This window comes from Drosophila arizonae, chromosome X (genome assembly GCF_054131065.1).
Source record: "Drosophila arizonae isolate 15081-1271.41 chromosome X, UAZ_ARI_1.0, whole genome shotgun sequence".
Classification (NCBI taxonomy): domain Eukaryota; kingdom Metazoa; phylum Arthropoda; class Insecta; order Diptera; family Drosophilidae; genus Drosophila; species Drosophila arizonae.
Window position 1 is genome coordinate 6,947,712 of NC_142927.1, and position 27,288 is coordinate 6,974,999.

Genomic DNA, 27,288 nt, shown 5'->3' on the forward strand with positions numbered 1-27,288 from the left:
TATTTGCTGCTTGGCTTGGCCGATGCGACGCGTAAATTAAAAGCGGATGCCAAAATAATAGTAAACAAACAGTTCGCGCGTAGCGGGAACGGTGGAACTGGAACTCAACTGCGCTGAGTGATAGAGACAGCTGTGCTGTCAACGTCAACGTCAGCGTCGACGCCGCCGCCTTCGCCTACGCCTTCGCCTTCGCCTGCTGCTTTGCATAAGCCAAACGCAACAACTTTTTACCTAAACAAATCAAAAAGTTTTTTTTTTTTGTCCCACCCCGAGGGACATGAAAGGACAACACTTTCTCGTCCTCTCTCTCACTCTCACGGGGTCTTCGTGCCACTCTTCTACGTCTTCATCTTCAGCTTGTCTTTTTATACCCTGAACCCATTGAAAATGGGAAATCAGGGTATAATGGTTTTGTGAAAAAGTATGTAACGGGCAGAAGGAGGCGTGGCAGACCCCACAAAGTATATATATTCTTGATCAGCGCGACGAGCTGAGTCGATATAGCCCTGTCCGTCTGTCCGTCCGTCCGTCCGTCCGTCCGTCCGTCCGTCCGTCCGTCCGTCCGTCCGTCCGTCCGTCCGTATGAGTGCGTCGATCTCAGAAGTTATAAGAGCTAGAGAGCTGAAATTTGGCATGCATACTCGTGAGTACCATACGCAGTACGAGTTTGCTTTATTTTTTCGATAAATTGTCCGATAACTTTTTTATCGAGAATAATCGAAAAATTGATTTTGTTTTTTTAGCCTAATTTGAACATTTTTAGACCTGGAGTCTTCAAATTTGCGTTGTATATAAAGTTAATCGATACAAAGATTTTGTAATTTACAGATTTTGGATACCTCGCCCCTTTCGCCCCCAATTTGTAAAAAACGCATTTCAAGTACTAGAGACTTGTGCTTTGGAATATACACACATATTCACCATATGCTTACGCTCTGAAAGTTTCATTAAGATCGTATGTCTACAAAAGAAATTATTCAACAAATAAATTCTCATAATATTGCCCACACTGCAGCGCAGCCCAAGCGCAGTCGCTGCTTACTGCGCAGTTAGCAGAGCGCAGGCTTATGCGTGCGTGTGGATGCATGTGCATAAAAGAAGTGCAGAATGATTAGAATATCAGCTTGGAGGGTTCAGGGTATCTCCTAGTCGAGCAGTCTCGACTGGAGCTTTCTTACTTGTTCTTGTCTTGTTTAGCGTCTTGGGAGAGCGGGCGTTGATGAAGTATGGCAACAGGGCAAACTGCAACTTTTTAGGGCAATATTTGTGAGCAACAATTAAGACGAAACCTAATTAAATTTATAGCCAGGCCAAGCCAGGAGCTGAGCTGAGCTGAGCTGGGAATCTGCACAAACTGAATTTTCATTAAGCTAACTCGAATATTTGTAGCTACACTAAACGCATTTGTTTCAATTTCAAGCGTTTCATGTCAACAAGTTGAACTGAATTCCTTTTCACCTATATTCTGCTTGTATTTAGTTAAAAATTTGTTTCAATTTCATTTCTCATGAATAAATTTCAATTCCCAAACATTCTATATCTGCAAGTGGAACATTTTTACATGTGTCTCAATTCCAGACGTTCCATACGAGATGTATCCCTCTCACTAAAGCTCCACACAATTTTAAATCACATTGGTTTGAATTCCAGCCATTCCAAACACCAAATGCTGGATTTAGTATAAAAAAGAAGACACTGTTCTATTTTGTTTCAATTCCAAACGTTTCCCTTCTCCTCAAATTCCATTCTGCAACTGTAGTTCCATTCTGCCTTGCCTGTTCGTCAATGCAGAATGCTGACTGTACGCCGCAAATATTCGCATAGAATCCGTACGTGTCTACGCGTGCTTATCGAGCTTTTCAAATAATTTGTAAAATGTACATGGCTAAACCATTATCATTTCATTTCATTTTTTTTCGCTCACTTTTATTTATTTATTACTAGCTGGCCCGGCAAACGTTGCATTGCCCTCTATATTATTTCTAGGTAAAAAATTGTTGAAAGCTATGTTGTTCAGGCTGGGATACACTGATAAATTTATTAATCGGATTTTCATTCAAGCACCTTGTTGTAAACGACATTCTTCGTTTTTTGGTCGGGTGCAAGAACAAATAATGCGGATCGTTTGCCAACACGTGAGCATGCCACGTACAATTGACCATGAGAAAAACACGCATTTTCTAGATTGAGGCCACAAATAGTCAAAGATTGGCCCTGTGACTTGTTGATCGTCATGGCGAAGGCAAGACGAAGCGGGAATTGAATTCGTTTAAATTCAAAGGGCATATCTGTTGAGCTCATCGGAATCCTAGGAATAAGAACTTCCTCATCTTTAAATTTTCCTTTGAGTATCAACGCGTGAATCACATTGCTCATCAGTTTTCTTATCACCAAACGCGTTCCATTGCACAGTTTTGGTTGGTTTAAATTTCTAAGCATGCAAATCATGGAGAATTGCTCTTTTCATAGCTGTGTTCATTTCTTGACGCCGGTCAAGTTGTTCTTCCATATTGCCCATGAAGTATATTTGCAAGAATTTTTGCTGTGCATCTTCAATAGGTTGCAATGATCCAATGCGATGGCAAATCTGGCCTTGAATCTTTAAATTCAAAGCCATAGTTATAGTTATATTTACAAACACTATTTACAGAAATCTAACAAACTACATTATTCAAAATTTTTTTTGGCAGTCATAGAAAATAAAATTTTTAACGTAAATTACCTTAAATATCCGTCTCCAATATTTTCCGCCCCAAATTATGTCATTTGGAAACAGGCATTGTATTTTTGAGTGTTCGCTAGAAAATGTCGTGATTCTAGTGTTTCGCCATAAAGCAGGGAACGCAATGGCTATGGTGACCGCTAATGGCAATGTCACTTTACCACTAAGGCAGCACAAACCGGGCGTTTCACCAGCAAACTTCAATGCGCCACAATGCTAGCAAACAACGTCCATTGGACCAATGCAAACTAAACGATTCAAGCTGTAATCAATGGTGCAATCATATCGAAACGCTGCTCGATTCAAATCAATCCTTGAACCATTTCTTATTGCCATTTCACGGGCTGCCTCTCTTTGAGAAGCACGAATTAAGGCCCTTCTTCCCTGGGTACTAACGCGGAGCCTTTCTCGGGCGATTTCTCGCTCTTCGTCAGATAATTGACTCGCGCTATTCCGTTGCCTAATTGCATTATGGGTCCGCCGGGAAAGATTAGATCTTCTAGGACGCGGCATTTTTATTAATAGTAATACTGCCCTCGCACAAAACCATATAAAACAATCGAGAAATATAAATATAAATAATTTACACAAATTTATGTTTGAGACAAACAAATACCTGAACTTTCGAGATATTTAGCTTTTGTAAAAGTCCAAAAATACAATTTTTAATAATTAACTTTTTTTTTTAATTTCGAATTTTGAATTTTGAATTTTTTATTTATTTTTGATTGTTAGGTTTTAATCTTTTGATTTTTTTTTTAATTTTTGCAGATTTTTGATTTGAAATATTTATAAAGTTTAAAAGTCCGAAAATATAAAAAGCCAAAAATACACTTTTTAATAATTACCTTTTTTTTTTTTAATTTCGAATTTTTAATTTTTTATTTATTTTTTGAACAGTCAGGTTTTAATCTTTTGATTTTTTGCAGATTTTTGATTTGAAATATTTTTCCTTTTGATTTGAAAATTTTTTTTTTTTTTTTTTTTTTTTTTTTTTTTTTTTTTTGAATAGTCAGGTCTGCTCGAGGTCAGGAGACCGTAGACTGACTGACTACATTTGTTTATTTACTTCTACACTATTGTCAAAACTGTCACTGTTACCAAGCCTACTGGGTATAAAAAAAATTTGAACATTTGGGGAAAAAACCGCGTTTTTCAAGTATTCGGCAAATTTTTTCAGTATTTTTAAGACCCTATACTAAACTCGTTGCGGAGACAAATCCAACAAATCAAAAACCATGAAAATTGGTTCAGCCCAAATCAAGTTATAAGCAGTCTTCACTTTTACACAACTTTCTTTTATATATATAGATTTACACAAATTTATGTTTGAGACAAACAAATACCTGAACTTTCGAGATATTTAGCTTTTGTAAAAGTCCAAAAATACAATTTTTAATAATTAACTTTTTTTTTTTTAATTTCGAATTTTGAATTTTGAATTTTTTATTTATTTTTGATTGTTAGGTTTTAATCTTTTGATTTTTTTTTTAATTTTTGCAGATTTTTGATTTGAAATATTTATAAAGTTTAAAAGTCCGAAAATATAAAAAGCCAAAAATACACTTTTTAATAATTACCTTTTTTTTTTTAATTTCGAATTTTTAATTTTTTATTTATTTTTTGAACAGTCAGGTTTTAATCTTTTGATTTTTTGCAGATTTTTGATTTGAAATATTTTTCCTTTTGATTTGAAATTTTTTTTTTTTTTTTTTTTTTTTTTTTTTTTTGAATAGTCAGGTCTGCTCGAGGTCAGGAGACCGTAGACTGACTGACTACATTTGTTTATTTACTTCTACACTATTGTCAAAACTGTCACTGTTACCAAGCCTACTGGGTATAAAAAAAATTTGAACATTTGGGGAAAAAACCGCGTTTTTCAAGTATTCGGCAAATTTTTTCAGTATTTTTAAGACCCTATACTAAACTCGTTGCGGAGACAAATCCAACAAATCAAAAACCATGAAAATTGGTTCAGCCCAAATCAAGTTATAAGCGGTCATCACTTTTACACAACTTTCTTTTATATATATAGATTGGCTACGCCTGTCACGTACTAGGCGATCGTGCACACTATGCGGGCCGTCACTGTTCCTGTTGTAGTGATCAGCATGGATCAGTTTCACTTGTTCCGCATGGATAGCTGAAGTGCGCACACTATTTGGGACAGTACTGTATCGAGTGCATAGTTGATCCGCCTAGCCACTGTCTGTCCAGTATGAATATGCGGCTCAATTCCGCTTGTTCCGCATTGCACAGCTGTTGCACGTAGCTAGCGTGCACACTATTTGGGCTTCCACTGTCTTGCGGCTGATCGACGCGGACTTACATATCTGATTCCATTCCACTTGTTCTGCGATCTGCACTTTGTTTCTGCGTTTCTTTTCTGCTGTCGACGCCAGCGTGGCTGCAAATGCAACACATTCAATTGCGGCGTATAAGAGTGCATTACACTCTTATACAAGAGCAGCGCCGTTAGAGCATTTCGTTTCTTTGCTTTCACGTTTGTTTGCTTGTTTATTTGTGTGGATAATTGGATTCTCTTTTGCAGCGCTTAACTGTTTAAGCAAATTACCAATGCGCAAGCACTTGGAGCTCATCGAGTGATTGATTGCTAGATTGTCAGATTGATTGATTGAACTGACCAATGACAGCCACTCAAATCAGTTTGATTGACTAAATGCTCGGTTTTGCTTGCAATTTTTATGCAATTGCAATTTATTGAACGATTGCATTAGCATGTCAATCGCTTAGATGGCCACACCCACAACTAATGCACACACACACACACATACACACATGGGCAACTAAAACGTGCGCAAAAAGTTTATTGATTTTGCTTTGGCGGTTTTTTTAGCTTCCGTTTTTAGCTACCTTTTTTTTTTTGTCTACTATTTCGCTATGCTTTCACATTTATTCTTTTGGCTCTATTTGCTGAAAGTTGGCTCACACACACACACACACATGCACACATACAAGGACAGAGTTAGGGCTTGGGATTCCGGGTCTTTGGCTGCGTTACTTTGGCGATAAAATTTTTATTTATTGATTTTCATTTATGCTCTCCGTGCGGTGTTTCACCCACTAAACAGCTGCTGCATGTTTTATGTGCCAGACCACCCAACCACCTCACCGTCCCGCCCACTCTTTGGCTCCGGTGGCAGCTTCCAGTGTCGCCACCGGTGGCTGCAACCACCGACGCCGCGTGCAGCAATTACATCTTTTATCCACTAATAACCGTCTTTTATGGCCCGCCTGTTACAGGGCCAGAAGGGGGCGGCCGTGGTGGGTGTGGCAGGTAGACCTATTTGTGGAATATAGTTCTAAAACAATATTAACGGTTTTTTTTTTTTTGCGAAAGTTGTGAACGGAACTTAGTTGTGAACTGGGTTCAGTCGGATGTTCAAATGAACTAAAAGAACTTGTCATGCACATTTCACAGAATATAGCAATATTTTATATATAAATAGTTTTTTGAAATAGTAAATGCAACTACATTTTGAGCTGGTTCATTCAACTCAGCTCAGTTCAAATGAACTAGCCATCAATGAACTACATCAATGAATGAACAATGAACTGCTGCAAAATATGGAATTATTTAATCAAATGAACTTTTTCATATTTTTCACTGAACAGTTCAAATGAACTAGTCAATTAGTGAATAACCTACATCGCCGAGAAAGAAATGATATGGAAATATTTGATCAAATGAACTTTTTGAAGTTGTTCACTTAATAGTTCATATGAACTAGTAATGAATAAGCTATTTTTTGAATACTTCATAGCATCTGAAAACTTGATTCACTTAGCAGTTAAATGAACTATATGAACACATCAAAAGTTCTCTCAATGTCGTTTAAAGGTCATTTGGAACTAGTTGACAGATGGGAACTGAAGTTGAATATGCAATTTTGTTTAAATTCTTCAGTTCATCTGAATTTCATTGAATTTATTTTCTAATCTGATTGTTATTTGAATTTTCTATGAGTCGTCGTAGCTTTGACATATTTCCTGGAAACAATTTTCTTTATTTTCCTGTCATTAACACTAACATATTTTCATTTTGAGTCCATCAAGAATATTGTAGTAAATATTTGCTTTAGCTTAGCTTCGCTAGCTATTTTTTTATTAATTGAAATTCCAATTTCTAGTTTTTTCTTCTCTCTCGCTCTCTCGCTCTGTAATTTTTCATATTGATAATAATTGAGAAATTCCGACGAGCTTCAAGTATTTGTCTGTTGACCATATGAGTGTGCGGCTGTGTAGGTGTGTGTGTGTGTGGATGCCTAGGTAGAGCATAATATAGTGGGTATATAATTAAAGAATCTTATTAAAAAATAGCAAAAAAAAAAAAAAAAGGAGAAAAGAGCCGCAAGGCTGAGCCAACAATTCCAGCTGGAGAGGAACACCAGGAGCAGGACATTCTCGCCATGGCAACAGCCTTCTTTCCACTTACTTCTCATTAGAGAGTGACAGCAAGAGACAGAGGCAGAGACAGAGATAGAGAGATGAGCGTAGGGCTGGTGCAGAGATGGGGGCGAGAGGTAGAGGCATGTTGGTATCTAGGTTTCAGCTTTTGTTCGACTTTCAGGTAGAAGTTTTGTATCTGCTGTTGGCAACAACTTTTTCTTCTTCTTCTTCTTCGGCTGCTGTTGCTGCTGCTGCTGCTTCTTTCTCTTCTGGGCGCCATAAAATGTGTGTTAAATTATTATGAATGGGCCACGACTCGTTCGCATGGAATGAAGGAGCTGGTCTGCCCCTGCACTATGGGACCAATAACCATTTTCTCTGGCATAAAACAAAATATAAATAGTTTATAGAATGTGAGCACTGTAAACTGACCTTCAGCTTGTCTGTTAGCTATTTGGATGTGTTCCAGGAGATGTGCATCAAATTGAGCTGAGTTCAGTTAGAAGCGAAGGTAGTTAACATGGGTGAGCATATGTAATGCATTTACTTATAACAGAGGTTGGCTAAAACCGACTTTTGTGGGATAACAGAGAACATAAGCTGGCTAACATAGAGTTAACATAGATTACAGTGCATATATAAGACCGTGTTATTAATATGGGATCATATACAATACCCGATAATGGTGTATATAGACAGTTAAAATTGCTTTGAATATAACAGAGCTTAGTTAACATAGACGATAGTTAATGCGAGCGATTAAAATGAGATTAGAAGCAACACAAAATATTTGTGTATGTAGATAGTTAGCATGGTGTCAAATATAACAGAGCATACTTAACATAGACTGTACGATTAACTTAACAGCTCTAAGCTTAACAGCTGTAAGCCCAACATAGTTAATGGCTTAATGTTGGTAAATCTGTATGTTTGACCTTTTTTTTCTGCTAAACTTCTTTAGATATATAATATATATATATCAAATTATAACAGAGAACCTTGTTCATGTAGATACTATATATATATATTATACTCCCAAACTTTATTAATAGTGGATGCCTGTGTCTCTTCCAATTTCAAGTCTTTCTTTACAAAAATTGAGTCGTATCAGTCAACTGCAGCAGATAGTTATCACTGTAGTAATCATCTAAAAGCTTTAAAATAAATTCAATGAGTTTTTCTGTGCAATCAATATCTATTTAAAATAAAACTATTCAACTATATGAAAACAGTCGGAAGAAGTTTTCAATGCAGGAAAGTGAATCAAATGCTTATGCTCTGCTAGCAAAACCTCACTTCACTTCAAAGTGACACGTTTTGAGCTGCTCTCATGTTGACATGTAAGCATACGTATATACATATATATGCCTTTATTTACATACATATATCACATTTATGTACATACATGTGGATAGCATCTTTTTCGCTCTAGAGCATTTTGCATTTTGGTTTGCTTTTATCTTTTGTTCGCTTCAAAACTCTGAATTGTTCATCTATTAAAACAGCTTTATTATTTTCTTTATTGCGCACTTTTTGATGCCAGAGAGAAAGAGAGAGAGGGGGATGGAGCGAGAGAGAGAGAGGGAGATGTGTTGGGATGTGCGTTGTGGATTGATGTCTTCTACAGACGCCTTGGCTCATTGTCGACAGGCCGGCATGTGGATTTTAATTTCCGTTTTCCGTTACATGCCGCTGTCATCGTTATCGTCACCGTCATCGTCATCGTCATCGCCATCGCCATCGTCATCGTCATCGCTGTCCTATGTTGTGCCCATTGTTGCTGTTGTTGCTGTAGTTTTTCCATTCTCCGTTCGGATGGCATTAAACAAGGCGATTTATCCTGTGCTTAGGAATCCATTTGAGCCATTTGTAGCAACAGAATGCAATTCAAATCAGTTAACCAACACTGCTCTGTGCATAACAATTGCTGTCAGTGTTGAATAGCACATGTCAAGTGCTTGAAGCACTCTTTCCGTTATGAGTTTTCTTCAATTTCAATTTTCTACTTCTGCTTGGCTTATTGTATACGTTGCGTATGAGTTTGTGCATTGAGCAAATGAAAGTGAATATGAATATGAGCAACTGTATGAATATTAATATTGAATATGAAGATGAATATGCAATATACATGCACCTGTTTGAGTAGAAGTATAAGTGTGAGTATTAATAATGAATGAGCGAGAATACGAACGTGAATAGAAATATATAAGTGAATATGAATGATAGTATGATTACCCGTATGAGTGTGAATGGGAATAAAGATGTGATATGATATGATGTGAATATGAATATGAATATGAATATGAATATGGATATGTATATGTATATGTATATGTATATGAATATGAATATGAATATGAATATGAATATGAATATGAATATGAATATGAATATGAATATGAATATGAATATGAATATGAATATGAATATGAATATGAATATGAATATGAATATGAATATGAATATGAATATGAATATGAATATGAATATGAATATGAATATGAATATGAATATGAATATGAATATGAATATGAATATGAATATGAATATGAATATGAATATGAATACGGTTATGGATATGAGGATATTGCATATGAATATAATTTTAAATAAAGATATGAATACGAATATGAATATATTCATATAGACGCCTTCATGCATGAGCATAACTGTGAATCTGTTTGCGCATATGAGTAGTACAATGAGTAGTATCAACATGGTAATGAATGTAATATATATTAACTTATTATTACAATATAAATATGAATACAAATATATACTGCTTGCAAATGAGTGCATCTAAATGTAAATATGGTTGTTCGACACTCACTCGATTGTCAAACGAAACAGAGTGCTGGCAATTAGAAACAAACTGCTGCCAGCTTTGAATGTTCGAGCGCCCATTAAAGCCGAGTTAATATTATAATTTATAGTTACATGTGAGGCTAGCTTTCAGGCATGCATTGTTAAATTGCACGGCTCGGAGTGCAACGAGTTGCATAATAAATAAATAAGCCATCTGCTTATTAACAATAACGAATCGTGCTAAATAGATCGCGTGACCTTGTTGGGTAGCGATATATCTCTGATATATAGAGACAGATACAACACTTTGTCAGCAATCTGTCGGCCCGAGTTGAACTGCTGATAGCTGACCATTATAATGGCTGGCAGCATTTGACTTGAAAACAAATTTCCATTACCAAATCCTCTGCTGCTGCTGTTGCTGCAACGCCAGCTTTGTCTTTGAGCCAAAGTTGTTTGGCAAAACTTTGGCAAGAGCAATCATTGGAGGCAGCAACAGAAGCTGAAGCTGAAGCTGAAGCTGGGACTGGGACTGGGACTGGGACTGGGACTGGAGCTGGGTCAGGAAGTATTTGAAATTGCATAAAGTCGCTCGGCTGCTTGTACTCAAAAGGATTTCAATTAAAGTTGAGCGTCCTACGCCCTTTCTCACCTCCTTCTCCTGCTCCACCTCATTCTATTCATTCTCCTTCTTCCGCTCACAGAAAACAGCTTATCCTGAAAGCAAGAGAAAAGCAACCCGAGCTGATAGAACGGACAGTCTATAGCAGCACTTTGCATTAAGTGTAACACACATGGCGTCATTAAAAAAATAGATGAAGAAGAAGAAGAAGAAGCTAGTGGCAAAGTGTGACCAGCCATGCAAAAAAGCGGAAAGCCCAACAAAAATCTAAAAAAAAAGAAATACTATGCAACTGCATTCCCCATGACCTTCAGATTGACTTTGACTTTTCGCATCGCTGCTGTCACTTGCCACGTTAACCTTTTAGCCAACTTGAATATGACGCATATTGATGAATACCATGAATGAGCTGAATAAATTGAGTTAGCCCGCAAAATGTCAACTTACGATTCAAGTTCAGGCAATTTGGCGATCTCACGATTTGGAAAATGCATTCTGATAAAAGCTATTTCTGGCACTGGGAAGAGTTAATGGAATACGATATTACAATTAACATGAAAACCGAGTGGGGAAGCTACATATGTGAAAGAAAGGTCCCGGGCTTTACTATGGGAACTTAAGTATCGCTCCTTATAGATGGACTATCGTAATGAAAGTTACATTCCTAGGCTAATTGGGGGAATAATGGGTGATAAGGATAGATTTGGAAGCAGTATCCAAAGTATAACAAATATCAAATTTGTAAAATAGATACAAAATAATATATACACTCGAAATATGTAGTACATATAGTTTGGTAAAATTAAAACAAAAATAGTTAACAATTTAAAAAAAAAAAGAAAAACACAAATTCGATTTGCGCGGGCATTACGGAGATCTACAACAAAATATAAAGCATCTAGCTTTTATGGGTGCCGAAAACGACGAATGGACTAGATGGATTAGATAGTGCTAAAACGATTTAGACTTTATGAAATCTGCCACGCCTCCTTCTACCTGTCCCATACATTTGCACTAAAACTGATTTGCCATTTTTAATGGGTTCAGTGATTGGGTTCAGGGTATACAAATTAATTTTAGTAAATTAATTTAGTATTTGGTATTTTGGGCAGACTATTCTTGTTTTTTTTTTTTTTTTTTTTTTTTTTTTTTTTTTTTTTTTTAATTTTTTTTAGAAAAAAATATTAAATATATTTTTCAAGCTGTATTTTAGATTTTAAATATAATAGATAAAAATTTAAATATATCCAAATGAATTTAAGAAAGAAATGCAGATGAATAAGAGAGCTAAAATTAGTGAAAAGATTCGAGTTGACCTTTGGCTGCTTTAACGATGTGTGAACTTATTGAATACCGGCATTTTGGGGGCGTGTCCAGCGAGAGAGAGAGAGAGAGAGAGAGAGAGAGCGAGAGCGAGAGAGAAGTTTAAGTAAATAAAAACGTGCGCTGCATGACATTAAAGTTGATCTAATGACCGCCTACGTGAGGCGACTGCCCAACGGCCGCAATATTTATGGCCAAGCATTTTCGGTAGCGTTGCAAGGGGTGCGAGGGCGGTGGTGCCAAGGGGCGGTAGGCGTGCCCATTAATGGCTACAAAGCGGATTAGCCAACTGGCGGCCTTGCGGTGCCCCAAAGATGAAGACACACACACACACACACATATCGACTATATGTATATGTATATATATTAAGAGCAAAGAGCATTTTTAATGCAAATTGTTAAAATGTCAGAATGCCTGAAAGAGAATCAGAGAAGGAGAAAAAGGAGAAAGAGCTCAAGCAAAATGTGGAGAAGGCAGAACAAAAAAAAAAAAAAAAAAAGAAAGAAGAAGCAAAGTAAATAACATTGAGAGGACCACAAGACGTTTTTGTTGGGGGCGCGCTTATTGCACAAACACAATCAAATTATTACGGCGGAGACAAAATTGGATGGGCGTGGCAGGTGTAAGGGGCGGCCAAGTGTGGGTGGAGCGCATGCAAAGGCCATGAAATAGAATTAAAGCACTTAAAAAATTTTCATTGCATATATTCAGGCGCTCAGACGAAGCTGCGGCTTGACGTCGCACACGAACAGACACACACACACACACACACACACACACAGACACACACATTTTGGCAGCAGCAAACGCATAAATATTAATAAAGACATCAAGAATTGATTGGATCGAACTGCTTAGAGATAGCCGCGTGATACGCTCCGACAGGCCCGAATTGCCTGAGATTATGCTTTAGTCCCTTCATTTTCGATTTATTCGAGTTGTCTGCTTTTATGTAGTATATTGTCTGCCCCTACAGCCGCAATCATAATGTTTTATTACACACACACCCACACACACACTCACACACTCGCACATCTATTTAAATTCCTCCAAAAATTTACAATCAGACCTTAAAGTGCTTCTGCTCGAGCAGATGTGTGTGAAAAGGCAGCTGGATGGCAGCTCAGACAAATATATGCATATTCTATGTAAATACATTATCATTAGCATTGCTGCGAATTTACATTTTATTGCAGTTATCGATAGTTTCACAATATTGCAAATATCGAAAAGTTAGCAAACTTCTACAGTATTATATTAATGCAATTGTTATTCTTTTACTGAATTACAGATGTTAAATATTATGTATATATAACAATTGTTATCGATAAAACCCCGATTGCGATAAATAACACCTGTTAAGCTAGGGTTCTTAAGAATTCAAGCTCCTATCGTTTTAGTTTGTTAACTTATAAACGTATTGCTTCGAAACATGCTTTACGTCCATACGTTTGCGTCATAGATAATTATCGATAGCAAAAAACTTAAATTTTTTAGATTCTCGTAATGTAAACTAAATGTTTTGTTTGATATAATTCATGTGTCTTATATATGTACCTATAATCATAAAAACTGCATTGAGCTTAGATTGCAGCTATCGATAGTTCACATTTTCGATAATTATACATAATTTTGCCCACTTTCGGTATGTAGATACGACTTCATTTTGACCAATTACAGGGATTATGGCATATAAGTTTCTTTTATGTTATGGAATATATAAATAATGTTATCGATAACATTATCGATAATAATCAATAGTTGATGTGAGTCAAATGAGTCCGAGGACTTCTAGCTCAAAGTTAACTTAAATGTTTCCTTTAAAATATAGCACTCCAACTATCGATAACTATCGATGACAATGCTGACTTTCGTGCACATAAATCAGCAAAATCGATATATGCATCCAAGCATTGCCATGGTGGATAAGCACATTCTTGGTGAGCTTCGATAAAAGAAAGGTTTTAAAATCTGTCCAAAGCGGGAGAGTGGGTGAGAGAGGGAGAGAGATCGAGGTATACGCCAGGGGAAGCTCTTCGCTGTTTTTTGGCTTAATGAGTTGCGCAAATGAAATGCAAACAAAAATATGTTAAAATTCAATTTCAACTTGAGGCAGCAGACAGAATGAAACCAAGGCACATACACAGAAAACTTTTCCGTTTTTTTTTTTTTTTTTTTCCCAAAGGTTGATGCTCGCAGTGAGGCAGACAGAGAGAGGGAGTGTGGGCGGCACCTAAGCAAAGGCTGACAAACAGCTGTAAATTGTGCGGTCGCCTAATGGCGTTTGGCTTGATGTTGATTAGGCGTCGCTTTAGCTGATAAACTCACTGCTAACCGCAAAGCATACCGCTTCGCTCAGCCCCGCCACGCCCACACATACACAATAAAGGGCCAACAGACAGACTTGAGCGCCCACACGCTGCTTTTCATATGGAAATTTTTGTTAGCCCAACAACAACAACAACAGCAACAACAACAGCAGCAACAAACAGTCGAAAAAGTGAAATGTAAAACTTTTTGGCACAAATATTTTTTATGCAAATTGTTTTGGCATTTATTCATTTATATATATGTGTGTGTGTGTGTGTGTGTGTGTGTGTGGGTGTTTCAGTGTTTTGGCTTTGCCTACTCCCCTGGCATTGTCACAATATCATTGTGTGTGTGGCTGGCATTTTCATAATTTAACTTTCGAGATTTAACGTTGCTGCAAATGCAGTTCATTTGCTGGTAGCCAACTTGATTAGTGGCCCAGGCACACATACATATACATATATATATATATATATATATATATATATATATATATATATATATATATATATATATATATATATATATATATATATAAGTACATATATATATATATTATATAGCCTGCTGCCCTTGGGGCGCACTTTTGTGTCACTCTGCTTCGTTTGCCAACAACAACAACAACAACAGCTGTGAGAGGAGCAACAACTGCAGCAGCAACAGCAGCAGCAGCAGCAGGAGCACTTGAAGCGGCTCAAGGATCCTCTTCTGCGCGCCAAGTTGTTTTTCTTCTCATTACTGTTGTTGTTTTGCCCTTTAAAGCTTTCACTTTTCATGCATTTTCTTAATGAGAATTCGCTGTGCGACAAGTGCAACAAGAGCCATAACAAAAAAAAAAAAAAAACAAAATAAATAATAATAATAAAATAAAAATGCAGCTGCACTTGTTGCATGACACGCGACATGGAAATTGATCGAGAACTTGAGTGAAATTTGCCAGACCTACATTGAATACAATTAGCTTAACCAGCTGAGAATTCCAATTAGAACGGTTACAAGCTGCTCGCTTGGGCCAGCATGCCCTGCTGCTGGCAGCGCAGCCATCAGGCAGACAAAGCAAACGAAACTTGTGCCAAAATGGCACATAAGAGCCAGACGGACGGCCCTTTCGGCTGGCCAGTCTGAGCAGAGACAGACACAGAGACAGAGAGGGGCTGAGTGGGCCTGATGAGGGATGGCGGCCGAGTGTGGGACGTGTGGGAAAAACAGATGGCGCTGTCGCACACTTAATGTTGTTGCATACTTTTGAGGTCCTTGTGCTAGTAACGTTTCCGTTCATTCTACATTTGCACATTTTGTTGTGCTTGGAAACGTACTATTTGCATGCCATATGATTCCCATATAGTACCACTCACTCTCACTCTCACTCTCTCTTTCCCTCACTCTCCCTCACTCTCTGACCATATATATTTCTATTGTGATTATTTTGTAGCTTGTAGCAAAAGAGTTGCCTAAAAAACATTTGGCAACAGCCCCAAATGTTTCACTATATAAATGAGACATATATTTATGCAGCCATACATATATCTACATATATATTAAAGTTAGCTTTCGACATAGAAATAGCTATTCGAATTTCTATCAATTAATCGATTGCTGTACAAGTCTATTTTTGCACAGATATTTTAATATAAATATTACGATCTATATAAACAATCCATGTTATCGATTATGTTAATTTCTGTTATCGATAATGCCGGTCTTTCCATATTGGTGCTTTACTCAATCTGATCTATTTTATTATTTAAATCGATTATTATAACAATTTTAGTGATTATGATAATATTATATCGATATATAGCAAGGTAATGAATAATATTATCGATCTCTGAATACATAATAAATGGTTATATTATGATAATGTTTTCGATATCATCATGATCAAATTATATGCTATATGATAATGATACATAAATAATGATATCGATATCTATATCTATGTTGTTGGATATATATGTAATCGATATCGATATACTGTTCGATTTGTACAATTATGATATCAATATTACCTATTGTAAGGGCTCATAATGACATTGTATTCGATATCGTTATCACTTGTACTTATCGTAGCGAACTATCGAACTATACTGTTACAGTGATTATAACGCTAGATCGATATCTGTATGTATTCATATAATTCTGATAATGCCATATCTATAGCGATAGGGATAGCACCGTATCGATATCAATTGATATAATTGTTTCACTTATCACAATGCCATATATCGGCATCGATAGAAATGGTAACAATTATGATAGTGCTGTATTGATATCGATATGAGAATGCAATAATGATATCCAATCTCACTATTGTATCGATATTGATGTGCTAGTGCTCAGATAATGCTATATATATAATATATATATATGCTATATCGATGTCGCTATCAACGGCTTCACTTATAATACTATGTATAGATATCTATATTAGTTTCTGAACTTAACGTTCAGTTTTGTAGTCAGTTCAGCTGTCAGTTTCATTCATAAATGCATTACACCTGCTTATATTATATATGTGCAGCGTCTTCTTTCCACATTTTTCCTTTGTGTTTTGTTGTTCTTTTTTTCTTTTCTGACATTCCTTTAGAAGCTTTCACAATTCCCCTGCTGCGCTCGGTCATCTCTAGTTCTCAGAATTTCTTTGCAGGCGCTGAACTACTTACATTTCCTTCATTTCAAACTCCTTTGACTACTAGTCTCTCTTTCTCTCTCTTTCTCTCTCTCCCTCTCTCTCCCTCTCTCTGCATTGTCTTTGTGCCTGCTGTGGCATGTCGCTGTCTGTGTTGCTTACACTTTATTGCACTTCCGCTTTTGCAATTTCTTCAATTTGACTTCTCGCATTGCCCTCGGCATTTCTCACTTATTCCGTTTGTCTCTCGCATTCTCGCGCTGTCTCCGGCAACGCGTTGCCGCTGCCGCTGCCGCTGCTTCTATTGCTGCTGCTGCTGCTGCTGCCGCTGCTGTCTTCTGTCTTCTGTTTGTCGCCTCGCATTTTGCCACCACCTGTGCGACTTTTGTCGCCTAAAACGTTGCTATGATTTTTTCCATATATATACATATATATATGTATATATACACATCTCTTTGTCTGTCTGTCTGTCTGTCGCTCTCCCCGTCTGTGTGTGTGCGTGTTAGCTGTAAGTTCTGCCACTTCATTTGTGGCATGCTATGTGTTCTGTCTGCACCCCCTGTGCTGCCTGCCCCCGCAACCAATCTCTCACTCACTTAGATGCCTCTGGCGTCTGCTTTGTGCTGCCTTTGTTCCCAAGCTGCTTGCAGTTTATATGACAGCTTTTGGCATACACGCAGACACACACACACACACGCACACACTCACACGCACACACTTGTCTTTATTTGTATTCGCATCAAGCAAGCAAGCAAAAAAAAAAAAAGAAATTTTTATTTTATATATAAAAGATGAAGAAGAAAATTTGAGAAAAATACAGAAAACCCTTTCTGGCGCCTTTGCCTTTCAGAGAAATGCGAGTATATATTAATGTACCTCAATGTGACCGCATTTATCTCCATCTCTCTCTGTCTACCCCTCCGTTCTCTCCCTCTCTCTGTCTCTGTCTCCAACAGTTGCTTGCTTTGCGTCTTAGTCTCCGTTTTGCTCATCACTCACTCACTTGTCAGACTCAAGATATACACCCACACACACACACACACGCACATTCTATCTCAGTCTCTGCTCTTTGTCTAGATCTCTCTCTCTCTCTCTCTCTCTCTCTCTTTCGCTCTCTTTCTCTCTGTGTATTTGCATTTGTATTCAAAACGCTTAAAGTGGATTTTTATTTCCTGTTTCTGTAACATTCGCCAGCTTCGCATCCATACTTAGCTCTCCTCTCGCAACTCCCCATCCGCACCCGCCCCCCGCACTTCCACCTGCTGCTGCCACACCCACCGCAAGCAGTAACGCCCATCATCTGGCTTTCAATGTGGCTGGTCGCCTTTTGTGTATTTCTAATGCCATTTTTATACGCATTTACTCTTATTTTGGGCAGCATTCCTGTAAGTACATATATGAGAGAGAGTATATATGATGAAAATATTTTTATGTGGTATTTTTATATCGTACAACAACAACAACATCAGCAACAACAGCAACACAATAACATCGTTATCCTTATACTCTTCAATGGTTTGAAAATTATTGTCGATTCTGCTGTAGGCAACAAAAGGATATATTTTTCTTGTATTTGGTATTTGTATTTTATTCGCATTTTTATAAAGCAACTACATTATAAACATAGATATTTATATACAGCTAAGTAGTGGTACGACTGAGCACTTACTTGGAAAATAACATTTAAAACTAGCATATTTTTTGTTATAAATTGAAATGTTTTTCTAATGAGAACTTAGGAAAATGTTTAACATTAGGCTAAATTCTATAATGCCATATGGTAGCATTGGCCTGGCAACTCTGCGCAACTGAGCTGTCTTACGTCTGGCAACTCTCAAGCTTATATCAAGAGATCTGTTATTGATATTTGCGGTGTAATTGAATAAATCGTTTATCGATAGAAACTCAAATGTTGCTAATATTCTAATTAAGTCTGGCAACGCTGCACAACTGAGTTGTCGTAGGTCTGCCAACTTTAGACCAAGTTCATACCTCTCATTCTTTTGCCTTAATAGCATATATTTGCAGATATGTTTTAATAGATTTAGGAAAGATGTTAAGCAGACTTTCAATATAATCTGAAATATTACTCTCTCTGCAGCTAACATTATAAATTGAACCATCTGGCAACACCAGAGTCGGCTTATCTGTGCTGTAACTGGCAGCTCCACATTCAGTTCACTTCATAAATTCTTCCGTACTTGCATGTTCTTTTAACTGAATTGCTTTTCTCTGGCCTCTCGCTCTCGCTCTCTCTCTCACTCTCTTTCACCCTCTATTGCACGTTTTACACCTGCCACGCCCACCGTCAAACAGTTAGCCTTGCGCTGTTCGTATCGAATCATTCGCTTTGGTCAACTTCTTGCTGGTCCTTTTTACACTTTGCAACATTATCATCATCATCATCATCATCAGCCATTGGCATTAACATTATCTGCCACGCAGTTTATCGCCTGTCGCTATTTAAAGCTCATCATTTAAGCAGTGGAACGTTTAATTTTAATTTAATTTATGCACACACAGCTGCTGTTGCCACAGCTGCTGCTCCCAATGCTGCTGCTGCTGCTGCTCCTGCTGCCGCAGTTGATGTGGCACCACGCCCCCTCCCCCTTCCCCACCACTACCCCATTGCCCCCACCCACTTGCAGCTGACAATTTGCAGTGCATTAAATGATTATAAACTAATTAGTTATTTTGCCGCACAACATTTCGCATCATGTGCGTCATTTCAGCCAAACCCCCTCCTCCTTGCCACCACTCTCAAAAAAAGAAAGAGCACAGCATTTTAGCCTGCCTTCAATTTTTATACCTTCAGCCATAAATTGGGCCATTTATTTTTGAAATTATATTTTAGCCTGTTCGCTTTATGTTTTTATTAAAATTAGTCGTATTTGTATTTCTGTTTTTTATGGTCTTTAAAAGAAAGCTCCAACAGATTTTTAAATTAATTTTTATTTATGAAATTTATAAAAAAAAAATTATATTGGGTAGGTTCTAGAAAATAGAAAATATATCTTTAAAAAAAATATATGTAAATATATATTAAAAAGTTGAAGTCGAAAGAAAAGTAGAAGACATATTTTGAAAAAATAAGAAAAATCGTTAATAAGAAAAATCTAAAAAAAAGTCTGATTAGGCTAAGAATTTTTTGAAATTAATTAGAAAATTTTTATTAAAAATAGAAACATTCTTATATCATGTCAAAAAAGAATTGTTTTAATATTGTTTCACATGTATAGAATATTTTCATATCCAAAGATTTTCCTTCTCCTAATATAAAGCTTAAAAAAAAGTTAGGAAAATATTCTATTATTCTTAAGAGTTTTCTATTGTCTTACAGTTTATTAACTTTTTTTTTTTTTAAGTTTGCTTTTAATTATAATTTAAAATCTTCAGCAAATTTTCCATTTTAAGCTAAAAATCTGATTTTTAGGCATTTCTTGATAATACATATCCACTCTCTAAGAGCTGCTATTTCTCTTCTTATTCTTTTCTTGCTCTACGGAATAATCAAAATAGAATTTTCAACGTTCGTTTTCGTCTCGTTTCCTCTCAAGTATCGCACACAATTGATTGGGAGTAGCCCGATGCTCAAGCGACTGTCAACTGAACTGTTATGTTGCGGCTGTATACCTGTCAGAGATACACGATGCGTTTCACGCGTAACTCGGTCGGGCATCGCATTAGATGCGAGTACAGTTCAAGTTTGACAGCTTAAAGCTGCTTAGCTTCAAATTGAAATGGCTTAGTACAATGGCTGGAAACTTTGTCTATGCGAATGCCACTCAATTTAAAGCTTCAACTTTGAAGTTACATATAGATATATATATATCCATATATATAGATAAGGATGTTTGTGTATGTGTGTGTGTGTGTAGAAATAAATTCATGGCAGCGCCTGCTGGGCACACATGACGTATGCGCAATTTGAGGCCGCAAGCCAACTGCCGTCTCGGGTTTGTTACGCAGGCAGTTTTCCATTCCATTTCGCAAGTAACTGCTTGCAGTTTATAGCGCCTCACAAGTGCTATCAATGTGCTAACACACACCCACACACACACACACACAGAGATACACCCACGCACACACCCACACACATTCGTACACATGACTACACACAGCAGCCGTTGCTCTCCTGAGTGCCGCATGCATTTTTGTAGGACATTAGCACACAAACAACAAGAGCTTCAGCAAATAGAGAACATTATAAGACGGCACACACACATATACATATATATATATATATATGTATGTATATATATATAGCTATGTATATATAGATTTATATACAGTCAGTCAGTCAGCCAGTTAGTCAGTCAGTCAGTCAGTCAGTCAGCCAGACAGACTGTTTGAACAGCGAGTCGATTGTTGCTACAAGCATAATCGTTGCTTATTGGCAGCTGCTGTTGCCATCGCCCGACGATAAAGCTGAAAACGCTGATGGCGCAGCGGCTTATTCTTGGCAACAAATTCGCCACAAATTCACCAGCAACAGCAGCAGCAGCAGCAGCAGCAGCACATTGTCGACTTCAGCATTCTCTGTGTGGCACAACTTTCGTTAAGTGTTGCAAAGTACAGCGAAAGTGGCTTAAGAAGTCTTAGTACTTAGCAGTACTTAGCAGTTGCAACAATCAAACGTTCTAATCTAGTTGCTTTGAAGTAGTTTTACAACACTGCTAGCATGCTTGTTAACTGTGGTTAACTGTCTTAAGTGCTTAGCGCTGCAGTGTTGTAAATGTACATTGTCTAAGTATTGTAGTTAAATCTACAAACGCTAATTGCTTGATATTACATTGCTATTATATAAGCCTGGGGGTTTACAGTGTTGCACAACAATTGTCAATGGTCTAAGGAAATCAATTTAAAGCAGTTTTACAACTCTGTTTGCCAAAAAAGTGTTGCTAACTTTCTTATGTTCTAAAGATTAGATCTTAGATCTTGGATCTTCTAAAGATTATAGCTAAACCAATAAATTAGTTTTTTGATGCGTTTAGCAGCACTAATTGCTTGTTATGTTGTTCTCCTACTAAAAATTAAAACAATAATTTTTACAGTTGACAAAAGTATAAAAACTTAATAAATAACAAAAAAAGAATAACATAAAATAAAAAATAAAATTAACATAAAACAAAAAATAAAAAAATTTAAAAAATAAAATTGATCAAAAACAATTTAAGATAACAGAAAAAAAAACTGAAATACGAGCAAATAAAATAGGAATAAATTAAATAAGAAAAAAATAAAATAAAAAATTAAATAAAAATAAAAAATGAATAAAATAATAATAATAATAAAAAATAAATAAAAATAAAATTAGAGAAAAATAAAAAATAAAAAAAATTAAATAAAATGTAAAATAAAATAAAACTAAAATAATTTAAAAAAAAATAATAATAATAAAAGTAACAAATGCAAAAATAATACCAATATAAAAATGTTGATAATAAATTTTACATACAGTGTTGCTTAACAATGACCACTGACAAGCGTCGCCATGCACACGCAGCTTTACAACACTACACTCTCTGATATATGTATATGTATATATATAAATTTTTATTTCAAGCACTCATTCAACTTAACTTGACAGCTTTCTACAGTAGCAAAATGAGTTATGAAAATGGAAAAGGCAAAAACTTTGTTAGCTCACAGCACTGAGGGCGACAGTGCCTTGGAAATGTTATCCTCCCCATTTGTTGAAAGTAGTTTATAAATACATATATAGTAAGCAAAGTATTCCTTTGCCATTCAAATTGAATTGAAATTTCTTATTTTTTTGGAATATTTCTGTTGCTTTTCGTTTCAAGCCAAATGAAAATTTGTCAATTAACGTTTCGCCCACTTGCGCAACGCGGAACAACACTCTAAATGATTTTTTACCTTCGACTGTCACGCTGTATGTGTGTGTGTGTGTGTGTATTTGTATTTGTCGCACCTGGCTGCTGTCAGCAGCTATGTACAAGCTACTGCCACACCCACTCCAGCCCTCTGGCAGCAGCGTCGGCTTCTTCCTTTTGCCATTGCCTTTGGCTTTTCCGATGCCTTTTCGCGCGCATAAAGCATACTTTTAGGCAGCCATTTTCCACTGTCACATTTAATTGAGTTTTGGCTCGACTGGCACGCTAAAAGCGACGTCATTACCTTTTACCCATGCCATGCCAGAGCGTCAGCTTCAACATTTTTAAGATGTCCAACGGCTCCAGCTGCCACACGACTCGCAACAGCAGGAGCAGCAGGAGCAGCAAGAGCAGCAAGAGCAGCATGAGGAGGAGCAGCAGCTCAGCTTCCACTTATTGTTTTGCCTGGCGAGCGCAGCATTTAATTGTCAAATGGCTCGACTTGAATGTGCTTTAGTTGTGACTTGGCATCAGGCACACATATATATATATATATATATTTGTCTCTGTATTGGGTAGTTAGGATAGACGATGTCTCTGACGTGACATTTGTTGCAAGCTAAGCTATTTTTATAGCCAACGGGACGAGTCGACTCGCCAGCTCACCAGCCAAAAATTATTGTTTTTCTCTGATGCTGCTGCTGCTGCTGCCTCTTCGTTTTCTGCTTCCCCTTCGTCTGCTCCTCTTCTCCTCTTTGGCTATTGTCACTCGGCGCTGAGCGTGCGTCCTTTCTGACGTCATCAGGCGCCATTTTGCAAACGTCCGTTCAATTTTCCCGCTCAATTTGCCATCACAAAAGAAATTACAGCTCATAAAGAGATGAAAGCCAAGAGAAACGCACAGCCACCGCGGGCAGGTAGCACTGAGAAAGGGGGCGTGCCACTGGCCGTGCCGAGTGGCCTTTTAAACAATCGTCTGCCAACAAAAATCAAATGGAACATTTTCGCCTTTTCCACATTTTTCCCGTGTTCATTTTTGTTTTTGTTTTTGTTTTTTTTTCACTTATTTTTCTTTGTTTCTGCTGTTTGTTTTGGGTGTGATTATTTTTATTGCATTTGCCGCAGTGATTTCATTTTTGGCAAGCTGGACCAGCTAGCCAGTGGGCGTGGCTGGCGCGCTACCTTGGCAGCCGCAGCCACTGTGACGCCTTTTGATGTGGCGCTCGAGGCGTTGCGGCTGCCGCTCGCAAAAACGCTTTCGCCCCCAAATCGCACTGTGCGATCTATTCAGTTTCAGTTCTACTTGGTTGAAATGGAATTTCGCTAAAAATACAAAAAAAAAAAATTGCAAAAAACAAAAAAACGAAAACTCTTAGTGAAATTGCAGCGAAAATGTTTTTGTGAAATTCATTTCGTTTGCTTTTTGTTTTTGCATTTGCTTTTTTGGCTTGGCCATGGGTAGCTCTGCTTGCACGCTGCCAGGACAGTTTTGAGCACGAGCCAAGTGTCAAAGACAAAAAGCAAGACACACTGTGACATACGCCCACGCACAAACACACACACACACATATACACGTACACGTACACATACACATACACATACGCTCAATGGCAGGCGCCCAGTTATGAAGATGTTTTCATGTGGGTGTCAACTCTTGTCTGCTTGACATCAATTGACTTTTTGAGCATGCACACACACACTCACACACACACACACATACACATACGTGCACACTAGTCATAGGCAGCCCAGCTGCTAGCCACGCCCCTTAATTATGTTGTCATTGAGTTTAATTGAAATTTTTGGGCAACAATTTTTAAAGTGCAGAACATTTTGTATATTATGCAACACAGGCAGCATGCAGCATGCAGCATGCAGCATGCAGCAAGCCACCAAAGTGGATGAAAGTGTTATGGGTGAGTGTACGTATGTGTGTGTCTGTGTGTGAGGGTGGGCATGGCAAATGGGTTAAGTGTGTTAGCTACAAATTCATGGCATACACATAGGCGCCAAGGGAGAAGCAGCTGCAGCAGCAGCAACAACAACAACAACAACAACGACTGAAACGTTGTATAAGTCATCTCTGTGTGTGTGTGTGTGTATGTGTGTGTGTGAATCAATACGTTTGACACTAATTTGGGCAGCATTTGCATTGAGATTCATTGAAAATGGCATCGTCATTGCCCAATAACAACAACATCATCATAATCAAACATCATCATCATCACCATCATCACCATCATCATCATCATTATCAGCAGCATCATCAACGTCGTCCTCATCATCGACATTATCATTGTTGTTGAAGGCTCTGACAACAAAAGCATCAAATTGCAACTGGGCCCCCAAGAACCGTTAAAGCAATGGGCCAACAGCAGCTGAATTTTGGCTTAAACAGCGAAGCACATGGGCGGCACACAAGGTGGGTGTGGTCGCTGCGAAAGTGTAATAGGACGAGAGAGAGAGAGAGATGCAAGGAAATTGGCTTGATTTGTGCAAGAATTGAATGAAATTTTCTTTAAATAGTTAGAAATATGAGGAAAACTGAGCAAATTAAGAGTGAAGCTGCGAGAGAGATGGGGAGAAAGAAAAGAAAAATAGAGAGAACTAGAGAGAGAAATTTGAGAATGAGACAGAGAAGATAACGAGAGAAATAAACACAGAGAGAGAGAGAGAAACACAAATAGAGAGGACGGGCGACAAAGGCAATTACAGAAATAGAGACAGAGACACAGACAGAGCCCGAGACATAGAGAGAGGGAGAAAGAGAGGAACCAATCGCCTATACAACCAGTCGCTCACTCTTGCTTTCGCTGTCTGAGTGTGTGTGTCTTTCTCTCTCTCTCTCTCTCTCTCTCTCTCTCTCTTCTGCTCTCCTTTCATTCTTATTCTTTCATCTGCCTCTCACTTTTCATTTTTCTCGATTTCCTTATTTGTCGATCCCACTTTAACTCTCTTTTTCTCTCTACTTCTGTATCTCTCCATCTATCTCTCTCTCTCTCTCTCTCTCTCTTCATTTTTACTCCCTCTTCTGCCTCTAACTCTTTTCTCGCTGTTTCCATCTGTCGATGTAGATCGGTCTGTTTCTGTCTCACTTCTTTCCCTCTCTCTCTCTCTGTCAACGCCTATTTCAATTGAATTCTCTCTCTCTCTCTCTATTTCTTTACCTCCATCTCTATTAGCTCTAGATATGAAAATCAGTTCCATATTGCTTCTCTTTTCAGCTTCCTGCATCAGTCTCGTTTTCTTTCGCTCGCTCTCTCTCTCTCGCTCTCTCTCTCCCTCTCTCTCTCTCTCTTATCATTCCTAGAAATATTAAAGAACTCTGACTAAAAATCATTTTAATTTATTTGCTAATAATTTCCTTTACTCAATTGTATTTTGAGTTGAAAATCGAACAATCCATCCATCAATCTATCTACATCAACAAGAACAATCAGGACACAAATATTCCACATTAAGTGAATTCGCACTTGAACTGGGTTTGACTTTAATTATTTCTGCACTCAAATAGCTATTTAAAGTGCACATGAAATGTGAATAAATTATTACATTATGTGTAAACATTTGCGATATATATGTATATATTTCATAAAAGTAATCGGACATGAAATGCGCTTGTCACGAATCACTCTGAATTCGCCATATTTGGAAATTGGCGTAAATTAATAAATATATTCAGCGAACGTTTGTTAATGCCGAAAACGATAATTGAATTTGGCTATCAGCGAGATGCAGCTGCAACAACATTATTTCCCTCACACACACACACACACACACACACACACACACACACACACACACACACACTCACACACACTCTCTCTCTCTCTGTTTCCCTCGCTTTTGTATGTATTTATTGAATGGGTTATCGGCATTGAGTTCTCAGTATTTGTGAAATTGCGCATACGCAATGTTGTCGCAGCGGGTAACCAGACCAATCGCTTAGCCAACGAAATATGCTTTGCATTATGCAATGCCTCCTGCCTTCTGGCTGTTAATGCACTTGGTCACAACACACACACGCACACACACTCACAGAGAGAAATAAACACTCACACACATACATAGAGCCGCTCTACTCTGCATGTATAAAACATGTTTTTGCATTAAGCGTATTTCGCATTTTGGATTTTGTATTTTGCACACACACACACATTCTTCTATAAATATGTATACATATATATATATATATATTTAAATATATATATATATATTTTGTAATACATTATTTATGAGGGAAGGACGTTGCAACTATGACGACCTCATGATGTTTCTAATGATTGCAGCAATCATGATAATGATCATCATCATGATGCTGGTGCCACTGCTGCTGCTGCTGAGCTGTATTTAAGTGCACATACACATACACAAGCACAAGCACACACACGCACACACTCACAGCATCGCCTGCCTTTTAAAGCTATTAAAGGGGTGCTGGCCTGATTGCTCGCTGCTGCCTCGTTGCGCTGCTCTGCGACCTGTTTGACGTCATTTGGCTGCTCGTTAGTTACGCACATACACACACACACACACACACACACACACACACACGCACACAGACATGCATTGGCCAACAGATCAGCTGACTTGAGCTGGTCTGGCCTCGCACTCTCTATATGTAATTG

At 37.6% G+C, this 27,288-nt stretch overlaps 1 protein-coding gene and 2 long non-coding RNA genes across 13 annotated transcripts in view; 2 read left to right on the forward strand and 1 right to left on the reverse strand.

Moving 5' to 3' along the window:
• Window positions 1-27,288, forward strand: part of dnc (phosphodiesterase dunce) — a 234,362-nt gene that overhangs the window by 161,048 nt on the left and 46,026 nt on the right. The window lies entirely within an intron of this gene.
• On the reverse strand, window positions 1,925-4,920 carry LOC149267839 (uncharacterized). Its single transcript, XR_016271387.1, has 2 exons — window positions 3,339-4,920; window positions 1,925-3,252 (listed from the first exon to the last, which is right to left on the reverse strand). It is a non-coding gene; the product is annotated as an uncharacterized LOC149267839 (long non-coding RNA).
• LOC149267840 (uncharacterized) lies at window positions 4,758-25,400 on the forward strand. Its single transcript, XR_016271391.1, has 2 exons — window positions 4,758-10,563; window positions 10,642-25,400. It is a non-coding gene; the product is annotated as an uncharacterized LOC149267840 (long non-coding RNA).